Source organism: Delphinus delphis, chromosome 2 (assembly GCF_949987515.2).
Source record: "Delphinus delphis chromosome 2, mDelDel1.2, whole genome shotgun sequence".
Taxonomy (NCBI): domain Eukaryota; kingdom Metazoa; phylum Chordata; class Mammalia; order Artiodactyla; family Delphinidae; genus Delphinus; species Delphinus delphis.
In genome coordinates this window covers 125,185,537-125,199,928 of record NC_082684.1, presented here as the reverse complement: position 1 = coordinate 125,199,928, position 14,392 = coordinate 125,185,537, and the positions used below count along the sequence as shown (strand labels likewise).

The 14,392-nt window shown below is 37.3% G+C and overlaps 1 long non-coding RNA gene across 2 annotated transcripts in view; it reads left to right on the top strand.

The window, feature by feature from the left end:
- The first annotated feature begins 250 nt into the window (after positions 1-250).
- LOC132419773 (uncharacterized) overlaps positions 251-14,392 on the top strand; it is a 37,264-nt gene continuing 23,122 nt past the window's right edge. For both annotated transcript variants that reach the window (XR_009518244.1, XR_009518243.1), the window contains exon 1: positions 251-339. This is a non-coding gene — a long non-coding RNA (uncharacterized lncRNA). The remainder of the gene's footprint in view (positions 340-14,392) is intronic.

The window sequence follows — 14,392 nt, the reverse complement described above, 5'->3', positions numbered from 1 at the left end:
TGCCCTTCTATAACCACACCCTCCCAAACCCTAATATGTTATGACATATGGCAACCACTGATATATTCTCCATTGCTGTAGTTTTGTCTTTTCGAGAATGTTATATACATAGAATTATGCAATATGCAGCATTTTGAAACTGACTTTATTCATTCACCATTATGCCTTTGAGATTCACCCATGTTTATCGATAGTTCTTTTTATTATTGGATGCTATCCCATTATTTGTACTGCGTTTTGTTTATTCATCCATTGAAGGTTTCTTGTTAGGGCAGTTGTGAATAGGTATTCTACAAACAGTTGCATGCAGAGCTTTGTATGGACCAGTTTTCACATCAGGTGAGTAAATACCTTGCAGTACCAATGCTAGGTCTTTTGGTAAACTTGTTTATCGTTATAGGAACCCTAAAAACAGTTTTCCAGAGTGTTTACACATTTTCATAGCCACCAGCAATGTATGAGAGTCCCACTTTCCTGAATCCTTGTCAGCACTTGGTATTTGCTGTATATTAGGCATTCTCATAGGTGTGGAGAGATTTAATTGTTGCTTTAATTTTCAGTTCCCTAATGGAAAATAATGTGGGGCATCGTTTCACTTGCTTATTTGCTACCTGTTTATCTTCTTTGGTGACATGTTTGTTCACATCTTTTGCCCATTTTTTTTTTTTTTTTTTTTTTTTGGCCGTACGCGGACCTCTCACTGTTGTGGCCTTTCCCGTTGTGGAGCACAGGCTCCGGACGCGCAGGCTCAGCGGCCATGGCTCACCGGCCCAGCCGCTCCGCGGCATGTGGGATCTTCCCGGACCAGGGCACGAACCCGTGTCCCCTGCATTGGCAGGCAGACTCTCAACCACTGCACCACCAGGGAAGCCCTTTTGCCCATTTTTAAATTGTTTATTTTCTTATTGTTGAGTTTTAAGAGTTCTTTGTATATTTTGGACAGAAGTACTTTATATATGTTTTGCAAATATTTACTGTCAGTGTGAGGCTTGTCTTTTCATTCTCATGTCAGTGTCTTTTGCAGAAAAGAATTTTTTAACTTTAATGAAGTCTAACTTGGCATTTGTTTTTCTTTTAGAGATCATACATTTGGTATTATATCTAAATGCATCACCAAACTGTAGGTCACATAGATTTAAGTCTATGTTTTCTTCTTGAAGTTTTATAGTTTTACATTTTATATTTAGGTCCATGATCCATCTTTATTTAATGTTGGTGTACAGTCTGTGTGTGTCAATTTTTTTTTTTTGCATGTGAATGTTCAGTTGTTCCAGTATCATTTGTTGAAAAAAAATCATTTTCTTGTTGAATTGCCTTTGCTCCTTTGTCAAAGATCAGTTGACTATATTTGTGTTGGTCTGTTCTATTGCACTGATCCATGTATCCTTTCTTTGACCAATAATGTCACACTGTGTTGATTACTATAGCTTTGTAGTAAGTCTTGAAGTTCAGTAGTGTCATTCTTCTGACTTTTTTTTTTAGTATCATGTTTGCTATTCTGATTCTTCTGCCTTTTCATATAAACTTTAGAATCAATTTGTAGGTAGCTACAAAATAGCTTGTTTGGATTTTGATTGGGATTCCACTGAATCTGTAGATCAAGTTTGGAAAAGTTGACAAGTTAACAATATTGAGTCATGCAGTCCATGAATATGAAATAACTATTTATTTAGATCTTCTTTGAATTTTTCAGCAATGTTTTATAGTTTTCTATATAAAAGTCCCATACATATTTTGTTAGAGTTACTTTTAAGTATTTTATTTTATGGAGCTATTGTAAATGATATTGTTTTTTAATTTCTAATTTCAGTAGTTCATTGCTGGAATATAGGAAAGCAGTTGGCTTTTGTATATTAACCTTATATCTTGCAACCTTGCTGTACTTGCTTCAGGAATATTTTTGAGCATTCTTTGGAATTTTCTGCTAGAATATTGTCACTCACTAATAGAGACAGTTTTATTTCTTCCCTTCCTATCTGTATACGTTTTCTTATCTTACTGAACTAGCTGGGACTTCCAGTATTATGTGGACTAAGAGTGATAAAAGAGGACATGCTTACCTTGTTCCTGATTTTAGGAGGAAGCATCCATTTTCTCGCCATTAAGTATGATGTTAGCTGTAGGATTTGCTGCATATTCTTTTTTAAAAAAATTAATTAATTGATTGATTGATTGATTTTTGGCTGCATTGGGTCTTCATTGCTGCATCCAGGCTTTCTCTAGTTGCGGCAAGCAGGGGCTACTCATCGTTGTGGTGCATGGGCTTCTCATTGCAGTGGCTTCTCTTGTTGCAGAACACAGGCTCTAGGAGCTCGGGCTTCAGTAGTTGTGGCGTGTGGGCTCTCGAGCACAGGCTCAGTAGTTGTGGCGTACGGGCTTAGTTGCTCTGTGGCGTGTGGGATCTTCCCAGACCAGGGCTCGAACCTATGTCCCTTGCATTGGCAGGCGGATTCTTAACCACTGCGCCGCCAGGGAAGCCCCACATTCTTTATTAAATTGAGAAAGTTTCTCTCTATTCCTAGTTTACCGATGGTTTTTTAAAATGAATGGGTGAGAATTTTGTCAGATGCTTTTTCTGCATCTAATGATAGGGTTGTGTGATTTTTTTTCTTCAGCCTGTTGATGTGATGGATTACTTGTCTGACTTTAGAATGTTGAGCATTCTTGCATACCTGGGATAAATCTCACTTGGTCGTGGTTTATATTTGCTTTTATACATGGTTGGATTCAGTCTTCTTGTTTTGATATTGGGGTAATACTGGCTTCATAGAACAAGTTTATTTTTATCGAAATAGGCCTATTTACCTATTTGTTACCTATTTGATACCTGTTTGTTCTTGCATACATTTTGATAGTTGTGTCTTTCAAAGAATTGATCCATTTCTTCTAAATATTCAGATTTGTAAGTATAGGGTTGTTTATTGTAATTCTTTATTTTTTTTCATGTTCATGAAGTCGAGAGGAATTAACCTTCCTTCATTTCTGATATTGATAAACTGTGTCCAATATCTTTCTTTCTTAGTTAGCTTGGGACAGTTTTATAAATTTTAATGATCTTTTCAAAGAATCAGCTTTAAGTTTTGTTAATTTTCTCTATTGTTTTTCTGTTTTTAATTTCATTTATTTCTTCTCTCATTTTTATTATTTCTTTTTTTTTTCCTGCTTGCTTTAGGCTTAAATTGTTCTTCTCTCTCTAGTATACTAAGGTATACTAGAGCTTGTTGATTTTTTTCTTTCTTCTTTTCCATTTAATGCCATAAATTTTGCTCTAAGCACTGCTTTTCACTGCAAATTTTGATAAGCTGTGTTTCCATTTTTGTTTCATTCAATATATTTTAATTACACTTGAGAGTTCCTCTTTGACCCAAATATTTTTAGAAATATATCGTTTAGTTTCCAAATAATTGGAGATTTTCAGCTACCTTTCTGTTTTTGATTTCTAGGTTAATTCATTTGTGGTCTAAGAACATACTGTGTATGATTTCTACTTTTCTGTAATTTGTTAATGTATGTTTTATGGCCCAGAATGTGGTCTTTGTGGATGAATATTCCATGCGAGCTTGGGGAGAATGCATATTATGCCGTCTTAGATAGAGTATTTGTAAATGTCAGTTAGATAAAGGTGATTGGTTGTGCTGTTCAGGCCAACTGCGTCCTTATTGATTTGCTGCCTATTTGAGCTATCAATTTTGGAAAGAGGACCTGGTTTTTTAAAATAAATTTATTTATTTTATTTATTTATTTTTGGCTGTGTGGGGTCCCCGTTCCTGCACGCGGGCCCTCTCCAGCCGCAGCGAGCAGGGGCTACCCCCCGCTGTGGTGCACAGGCCTCTTATTGCAGTGGCCCCTCCTGCCGCGGAGCACGGGCTCTAGGCGCAAGGACTTCAGCAGTTGTGGGACGTGGGCTCAGCAGTTGTGGCCCGTGGGCTCCAGAGAGTAGGCCCAGCAGCTGAGGCACATGGGCTCAGCCGCTCCGCGGCACGTGGGATCCTCCCAAGACCAGGGCCCGAACCCGTGTTCCCTGCATTGGCAGGCAGACTCCCAACCACTGAGCCACCAGGGAAGCCCGGAAAGAGGACCTTGGAAGTCTCTAATTATAATAGTAGATGGGTCCATTTCCTTTTTCAGGTTTAACAGTTTTTGCCTCACATATTTTGATGCTCTGTTGTTAGGTGCAAACACATACAGGATTATTTTATCTTCCTGGAGAATTGGCCTTTTTGTGATTATGTAGTTTCCTCCTCCTTTATTCCTAATAATGTCCCTTGTCCTCAAGTCTGTTCTGTCTGAAATTAATTTAGCTACTCCAGTTTTCTTTTGATTAGGGCTAGCATGGTATATCTTTCTTCACACTTTTACTTTATTTTAAATATTTATTTATTTGGCTGCGTAGGGTCTTAGTTGCAGCAGGCGGGCTTCTTAGTTGCAGCTCACCAGCTCCTTAGTTGTGGCATGCAAACCCTTAGTTGTGGCATGCATGTAGGATCTAGTTCCCCAACCAGGGATCAAACCCGGGCCCCCTGCATTGGGAGTGCAGAGTCCTATCCAATGCTTCATCAGGGAAGTCCCACCTTCACTTTTAACCAAACAGACTTTGGTTTAATGTGGCCTTCTTGTAGACACAATGTAGTTGGGTCTTGTTTTGTTACCATTTTGGCAACATCTGTCTTCTAATTGATATGCTTAAACCATTCATATTTACATGATTATTGATACATTTGGATTAATATCAACCATGTTTGTAACGAGATTTTCTACTGGTTGCCTGTGGCTTATTTTTCTGCCCTCTCCAGTTTTAATTGAGCATTTTATATGATTCCACTTTATCTGTTCTCTTAGAGTATCAATTATACCTCTTAAGAATTTTTAGTTGTCGTTCTAGAATTTACAGTATACCCTTTCACTAATTTATGTACACCTTCCAATAACAGTATTCTCTTCACATGTAGTACTGACATCTTATAACAATGTGTTTCCAATCCCCACTCTCATTCCTTGTGATGTTGCTGTCATTCACTCACTTATCCATATGTGTAATTTCCTAATACTTTGTTACTAGTATTGCTTTAAACGGTTATCTTTTAGATCAATCAAGAGTAAGAAAAATTAAAGATTTTATTATACTTTCATTAATTCCTTCAACAATACTCTTCCGTTCTTTTTGTAGATCCATGTTTCTGACCTATGTAATCTTCCTTCAGTCTGAAAAAAATATTTTAACATTTCCTGAAGGATAGGTCTGATGGTGAATTGCCTCAGCTTTTGTTTGCCTGAGAAACTCTTTAATTTCTTGTTCCCTTTTTTATTGAAGTATAGTTGACTTACAATATTATATTAGGTTCAGGTGTAAAACACAGAGATTCAATATTTTTATAGGTTACATAACATACAAAGTTATTACAAAATGTTGACTATATTCCCTGTTCTGTACATTGCATCTTTGTAACTTATTTGTTTTATAACTGGTAGTTTGTACCTCTTAATCCCCTTCATTTATTTTGCCCCCTCCCCACTCATCTCTTTTCTGGTAGCCACTAGTTTGTTCTCTGTATCTGTGAGTCTGTTTCTGTTTTGTTATATTTGCTCATTTATTTTGTTTTTTAGATTCCATATATGAGTAAAAACATACAGTATTTGTCTTTCTCTGTCTGACTTATTTTACTAAGTATAATACCTTCTAGGTCCATCCATGTTGTTGTAAGTGGCAAGATTCCTTTCTTTTTTATGGCAGAGTAATATTCCAGTGTGTGTGTGTGTGTGTGTGTGTATCACATCTTCTTTATCCATTCACCTGTTGATGGACACTTAGGTTCCTTCCATATCTTGGTTATTATAAATAATGCTGCTATGAACATTGGGATGCATGTATCTTTTTGAATTACTGTTTTTGTTTTCTTCAGATAAACACCCAGGAGTGGGATTAATGGATAGTATTGTAGCTCTATTCTTAATTTTTTAAGGAACATCCATATTGTTCTCCACAGTGGCTGCACCAATTTACATTCTCACCAACAGTGTACTGGGATTCCCTTTTCTCCACATCCTTGTCAACACTTGTTATTTCTTGTCTTTTTGATGATAGCCATTCTGAGGTGTGAGAGCCATTCTGAGGTGTGAGGTGATCTCCTTCACTCTTGAAGGATAATTTTTCTGGATACAGAATTCTAGATTGGTTGTTTTTGTCTTTCAATCCAAAAAGCATTTCACTCCACTCTCTTCTTGCTTGCATGATTTATGAGAAGTCTGCTGTAATTCTTATCCTTTATCCTTTTTCCTCTAAGGGTAACCATTACCCTTCAACCTCCCTGGTATGGCTTCTTTCAAGATTTTCTCTTTTTTTGTATTTTGAAATTTGACTATGATATGTTTAGGTATAGGTTTTGTGTTGTGTTGTTTTATCCTGTTTGTTGTTCTTTGAGCTACTTGGATCTATGGTTTGGTGTCTGTCATTAATTTTGTAAAGTTCTCAGGTGTTATTACTTCAACTATTTATTTTGCCCTTTCCTCTCTTTTATCTACTGCTGGTATTGCAGTTACACATATGTTATGATTTTACAGTTATCTCACAGTTCTTAGATGTTCTGTACTTATTATTTCATTTATTTATCTTTTTGCTTTTAGTTTGGGAAGTTTCTGTTGATTTATACTCAAGCTCACTGCTTTTGTTCTCAGCCATGTCAAGTCTACTGATGAACCCATCAAAGATATTCTTCATTTCTGTTACAGTGGATTTTTAATTTCTGGCAGGTCCTTTTGTTTTTTTCTTAGAATGTCCATCTCACTGCTTACAGTATCCATGTATTCTTGCAGATTATCTATGTTTATTAGAGCCTGTATCAGTCAGGGTTCTTAAAAGAAATATATACAGCTGGGAGAGAGAGAGAGAAAGATATCAACAAATTGGCTAATGCAATTCTGGGGGCTGGCAAGTATGAAATCTGTAGTGTAGTAGTGTAGACTGGTAGGCTGGAACACTTGATTAGGAGCTGATGCTGCAGTCTTGAGACATAATTTCTTCTTCTTAAGGGAAACCTCAGTTTTGCTCTTAAGTCTTTTTAATAGATTGGAGGAGGCCCATCCACATTTTCAAGGAAAATGTCCTTGACTTAAAGTCAATCGATTATGAAAGTTAGCTGCATCTACAAAATACTTTCACAGCAACACCTATATTAGTGTTTAATTGAATAACTGACTACTATAGCCTAGCCAACTTGACGTATAAAACTAACCATACAGAGCTCTTAAAATATTAATCATAATTATTTAAAATTATTTGATACTTCCAAAATCTCTGCTATATTTGAGTCTGGTTCTACTGCTTGAGTCTGGTTCTACTGCTCTTCAGACTGTGTTTTTCTCATCTTTTATCATGCCTTGTAAATTTTTGTGTGTGTGTGTAATCTTTTTTTTTAACCTCTTTATTGGAGTATAATGGCTTTACAATGGTGTGTTAGTTTCTGCTTTATAACAAAGTGAATCAGCTATACATATACATATATCCCCATATCTCCTCCCTCTTGTGTCTCCCTCCCACCCTCCCTATCCCACCCCTCTAGGTGGTCACAAAGCACTGAGCTTATCTCCCTGTGCTATCTATTTTACATTTGGTAGTGTATATATGTCAATGCCAATCTCTCACTTCGTCTCAGCTTACCTTTACCCTTCCCCGTGGTCTCAAATCCATTCTCTAAGTCTGTGTCTTTATCCCTGTCCAGCCCCTAGGTTCTTCAAAACCATTTGGTTTTTTTAGAGTCCATATATGTGTGTTAGAATACGGTATTTGTTTTTCTCTTTCTGACTTACTTCACTCTGTGTGACAGACGCTAGGTCCATCTACCTCACAACAAAAACTCAATTTTGTTTCTTTTTATGGCTGAGTAATATTCCATTGTATATATGTGCCACACATTCTTTATCCATTCATCTGTTGATGGACACTTAGGTTGCTTCCATGTCCTAGCTATTGTAAATAGAGCTGCAATGAACATTGTGGTATGTGACTCTTTTTGAATTATTATGCCTTGTAAATTTTTGCTGAAATCTAGACATATTGTATTCGGTAATGGGAACTGGGGTAAATAGCCCTCTAGAGTGAGGACTGATGTTAATGTGGCTAGGATTGGGGCATTGCTTTATGTTTGTTTTAGGTACCAGAGGCTTCGACTTCCTCTATTAGCTTTATTTTGTCTCCTTTCTTAACTTTGGGCCCCCCTAAGTATCCCTCCTCAGAGAGAGTCTGTGTTGTACAGCTCTTTTGTCTGTAATCCACTGTTGGTATCCTGAAATCCTGTCAGTGTGGTCGTAAGGTGTGGGTGAGGGTCAGTGTTCTACAGTCTTCAAATTATATCAATTCTTTTAGTAGACCCACGTCTCTTCCCTGTGACCTTGACAAGCGTTTCTTCTTGTATAGGTTCCCCTCCCCCCAACCCCTTCCCCTGAGTGAAACAGGCAGGCTAGAGGGGGCTGCATTGAGAGGACTATCATTTTCCATGGTTTGGAATAAGGTTGTGATAAAATATTTCCCCCCTGAAAAGCAGGTCTTTTTTATGGAGAAAGTTCTGTGTATGTTTCACAAAGATTATTCTTTTTCTCCAAAAGTGAATCTTCTTTGGATCTTTACTGTGAGAATCTGGCAAGTTTTCTTGAGGTAATGTCCATTATGTGTGGATGTCCACCTAAGATTCAGCCCCCAGGAGTTCCTCACTTTCTAGCTGGTCCCCAGTCATCCTCTAGCAATTTGTCAAAATTACCACCTAAATGTTCCTACTAGTGTATGGCTCCAGCAGCTTCTCCAGGTGAACACATCTCAGGTGTGACTCTCTAGCTTCACCTGTCTTCCTATTTCTAGGTGACAACTTGTCCTGCAACATGAGTTTTCTGATGAGTCCAATAAAAGTCAGTGCTTTTCCGTTTGTCCAATTCTTCTTGTTGTAAAGACAACAATACTTGCCATCTTTTTGCATGTCAGAGCTCAAACCAGAAGTCTCCTTCTCATTGTGCTTGTAACACACATTTCCCTAATGGTTAATGATGTTGAACCACTTTTCATGGGCTTACTTCACATCCATACATTCTTTTGGTGAATTTTCTGTTCAAGTCTTAAACTCATTTTAATGAGATAATTTATTTTCTTACTGTTGAGTTGTGGGGGTTCTTTATAGATTCTGGATGCAAGTCCTTTATCAGATATATGATTTGAAAATATTTTCTCCCATTCTGCACCTTGTCTATTCATTGTATTAAGTTTTTTTTTCATAAAGTAAACACTCAATTTTGATGAAGTCCAATTTAGAATTTTTAATTTAATTTTATGGCTCACGCTCTTGGTAACATATCTAAGTACTCTTTTCCTAACTCCGCATCACAAATATCTTCTTCTATGTTTTCTTCAAAAAGTGTTAGAGATTTACATTTTACATTTAGAGCTTAATCCATTTTGAGTTAATTTTTTTGTAACAGGTGTGAGGATTAGGTGCTTTTTTTTTTTTTGTCACGTAGGTACCTAATTTCTTTTTTTTTAATCACATCACCATTTGTTGAAAAGTCTATCCTTTCTCCATTGAATTACCTTGGCACCTTTGTCAAACATCAATCGTGTGGGTTTATTTATGGATTTTTGCTTTCTGTTACATTGATCTATGTATCTATCCCTTCACCGTGTTTACTGTATTTATGTATTAATTTAAAAAATCAGATAGTGTGAGTCCAACTTTGTCCTTCTTTTTCAAAACATTATTGGCTATACTCATTCTTCTGCCTTTCTATATAACTTTTAGAATCAAGCTTAGCTGTATTTTAAAAAGCTCTTGCCAGGCTTTTGATGGGAATGGAGTTAAATCTGTAGATCAGTTTGGGGAGAATTGATACCTTAAATACATAGTTTCCCAATCAGTGTACAGAATAAGTCTCTCAGTCTCTCAGTTTTTTTGGCTGCAACGTGCGGCATGCAGGATCTTAGTTCTGCGACCAGGGATTGAACCCGTGCCCCCTGCAGTGGAAGTGTGGAGTCTTAACCACTGGACCACCAAGGAAGTCATGTCTCTCAATTTATTTATATCTTCTTTGATTGCTTTCACCAGTGTTTTGATATTCAGTATTCAATCCTGCACATGGTTTGGTAGACTTCTTTGTAAGTATTTCATTTTTTAAAGGTATTGTGAATTTTTAGAACTTTCCATTTTCATTGTTTATTGCTAGTATATATAGAAATATGATTGACAGTATAATTAAAAATGAAAAAGGAGAAGTTACAACAGACACCACAGAAATACAAAGCATCCTAAGAGACTACTACAAGCAACTCTAAGCTAATAAAATGGACAACCTGGAAGAGATGGACAAATTCTTGGAAAGGTATAACCTTCCAAGACTGAACCAGGAAGAACTAGAAAATATGAACAGACGAGTCACAAGTAATGAAATTGAAACTGTGATTAAAATTCTTCCAACAAACAAAAGTCCAGGACCAGATGGCTTCACCGGTGAATTCTATCAAACACTTTGAGAAGAGCTAACACCCATCCTTCTCAAACTCTTCCAAAAAATTGCAGAGGAAGGAACACTCCCAAATTCATTCTACGAGGCCACCATTACCCTCATACCAAAACCAAAGATACTACAAAAAAAGAAAATAACAGACCAATATCACTCATGAACATAGATGCAAAATTCCTCAAGAAAATACTAGCAAACAGAATCCAACAACACATTAAAAGGATCCTACACCATGATCAAGTGGGATTTACCCCAGGGATGCAAGGATTCTTCAGTACACTCAAATCAATGTGATACACCATATTAACAATTTGAACAATAAAAACCATATGATGGGGCTTCCCTGGTGGTGCAGTGGTTGAGAGTCCGCCCGCTGATGTAGGGGACACGGCTTTGTGCCCCCGTCTGGGAAGATCCCACATGCTGTGGAGTGGCTGGGCCCGTGAGCCATGGCCGCTGAGCCTGTACGTCCAGAGCCTGTGCTTCACAATGGGAGAGGCAACAACAGTGAGAGGCCCACGTACTGCAAAAACACAAAAAACAAAAAACAAAAACCATATGATCATCTCAATAGATGTAGAAAAAGGTTTTGACATAATTTCAACACCTGTATATAAAAACTCTCCAGAAAGTGGGCATAGAGGGAACCTACCTCAATATAATAAAGCCCATGTATGAAAAACCCACAGCAAACATCATTCTCAATGGTGCAAAACTGAAAGAATTTCATCTAAGATCAGCAACAAGACGAGAATGTCCACTCTCACCACTCTTATTCAACATAATTTTGAAAGTCTTAGCCATGGCAATCAGAGAAGAAAAATTAATAAAAGGAATACATATTGGAAACGAAGAAGTAAAGCTGTCACTGTTTGCAGATGACATGATACATAGATATATATAGATAATCCTAAAGATGCCACCAGAAAACTACTAGAGCTAATCAATGAATTTGGTAAAGTTGCAGGATACAAAATTAATGCACAGAAATCTCTTGTGTTCCTATATACTAACAATGAAAGATCAGAAAGAGAAACTAAGGAAACAATCAGATTCACCATTGCCACAAAAAGAATAAAATACCTAGGAACAAACCTACCTAAAAAGGTAAAAGACCTGTACTCAGAAAACTGTCAGACACTGATGAAAGAAATCAAAGATGACCCAGACAGATGGAGAGGTATACCATGTTTTTGGATTGGAAGAATCAATATTGTGAAAATGACTACACTACCCAAAGCAATCTACAGATTCAATGCCATCGCTATCAAATTACCAATGGCATTTTTAAAAGAACTGTAACAAAAAAAATCTTAAAACTTGTATGGACACACAAAAGACCCTGAAGAGCCAAAGCAGTCTTGAGGGAAAAAATCGGAGCTGGAGGAATCAGACTCCTTGACTTTAGACTTTACTACAAAGCTACAGTAATCAAGACAATATGGTACTAGCACAAAAACAGAAATATAGATCAATGGAACAGGATAGAAAGCCCAGAGATAAACCTATGCACCTATGGTCAACTAATCTATGACAAAGGAGGCAAGGATATACAATGGAGAAAAGACAGTCCCTTCAATAAGTGTTGCTGCAAAAACTGGATAGCTACATGTTACAGAATGAAATTAGAACACTCCCTAAAACCATACACAAAAATAAATTCAAAATGGACTAGAGACCTAAATGTAAGACCGGTCACTGTAAAACTCTTAGAGGAAAACATAGGTAGAACACTCTTTGACATAAATCACAGCAAGATCTTTTTTACCCACCTCCTAGAGTAATGGAAATAAAAAGAAAAGTAAACAAATGGGACCTAATTAAACTTAAAAGCTTTTGCACAGCAAAGGAAACTATAAACAAGAAGAAAAGACAACCCTCAGAATGGGAGAAGATATTTGCAAATGGATCAACAAAGGATTAATCTCCAAAATATATAAACAGCCCATGCAGCTCAATATTAAAAAAAACAAACAATGCAATCAAAGAATGGGCAGAAGACCTAAACAGACATTTCTCCAAAGAAAATATGCAGGTGGCTAAGAGGCACAACATCACTAATTATTAGAGAAATGCAAATCAAAACTACAGTGAATTATCACCTCACACTGGTCAGAATGGCCATTATCAGAAAATCTACAAACAATAAATGCTGGAGAGGGTGTGGAGAAAAGGGAACCGTCTTGCACTGTTGGTGGGAATGTAAATCGATACAATGATTATGGAGAACAGTATGGAGGTTCCTTAAAAAACTAAAAATAGAATTACCATATGACCCAGCAATCCCACTCCTGGGCGTATACCCTGAGAAAACCATAATTCAGAAAGAGTCACGCTCCCCAATATTCTTTGCAGCACTGTTTACAATTGCCAGGTCATGGAAACAACCTAAATGTCCATCGACAGATGAATGGATAAAGAAGATGTGGTACATATATACAATGGAATATTACTCAGCCATAAAAAAGAATGAAACTGGGTCATTTGTAGAGACGTGGATGGACCTAGAGACTGTCATACAAAGGAGTGAAGTATGTCAGAAAGAGAAAAACAAGTACCGCATGCTAACGCATATATGTGGAATCTAGAAAAATGGTACAGATGAATTGGTTTGCAAGGCAGAAATAGAGACAGAGATGTAGAGAACAAACGTATGGACACCAAAGGGGGAAAGTGGTGGGGGAGGGGTGGTGGTGGTGGGATGAATTGGGAGATTCATTTTAGACTCATCTGTCTAAAATGAAATCACAACAAAAGTTAAAATGAATGATAACAAAAGCACAATATATCCAAATGCAGGGATTGCAGCTAAGGATGTGCTTAGAAGAATTCTTCCCACATGTCACAGAACAACTAAGCCCGTGCACCACAACCACTGAGCCTGTGCTGTAGAACCTGCGAGCCATGACTACTGAGCCCATGTGCCACAACTACTGAAGCCTGCGTGCCTGGGGCCCATGCTCTGCAACAAGAGAAGCCACCGCAATGAGAAGGCCACGCACTGCACTGAAGAGGAGCCCCACTCGCCACAACTAGAGAAAGCCCATACACAGCAACAAAGACCCAACACAGCCATAAATAAATAAATAAATAATTTTATTTTGAATAAATAAATAAATTTTTAGGAAAATGTCCAATTGTTTTCCAAAGGGGTTACATCATTTTATATTTTATATTCCCACAGTATGACATGAGTGTTCCAATATATTCGTATTCTCATAACACTTGGTAAGGTCAGTGTTTTGTTTTGTTTTTAATTTTAATTTTAGTGATTCTAGTGGTCATGGAGTGGTATCTCATTGTGGGGTTTTTTTTGTGGTCCGCAGGCCTCTCACCACTGTGGCCTCTCCCTTTGCAGAGCACAGGCTCCTTATGTGCAGGCTCAGTGGCCATGGCCCACGGGCCCAGCTGCTCCACTGTATGTGGGATCCTCCCAGACCGGGGCACAAACCCGCATCCCCTGAATCGGCAGGCAGACTCTCAACCACTGCGCCACCAGGGAAGCCCCTCATTGTGGTTTTAATTTGCATCTCCCTGAAGACTAATACTGTTAGGCATATTTTCATGTGCTTATTGGCTATTTGTATTTCTTTATTTGTGAAGTGTCTGTTCAAATATTTTCCTTTATTAATAGTTTGTCTTTTGTTATTGTTTTGTAAGAACTCTTTCAAACTTCTGAATACAAGTCCTTTTTCTGATACATTCATGGCAAATATTTTCTCTTAGGATGTGGCTTGCCGTTTTGTTTTCTTAATAGTTACCTTTGAAGAGCAAAATTTTTAAATTTTGGTGAAATTCAAATTATTTATTTATATTTTATTATTTGGCATTTTGTGTTCCTACCTCAAGGTCACAACCATTTTCTGTTTTCTTCTAGAAGTTTTATAGCTTTAGGTTT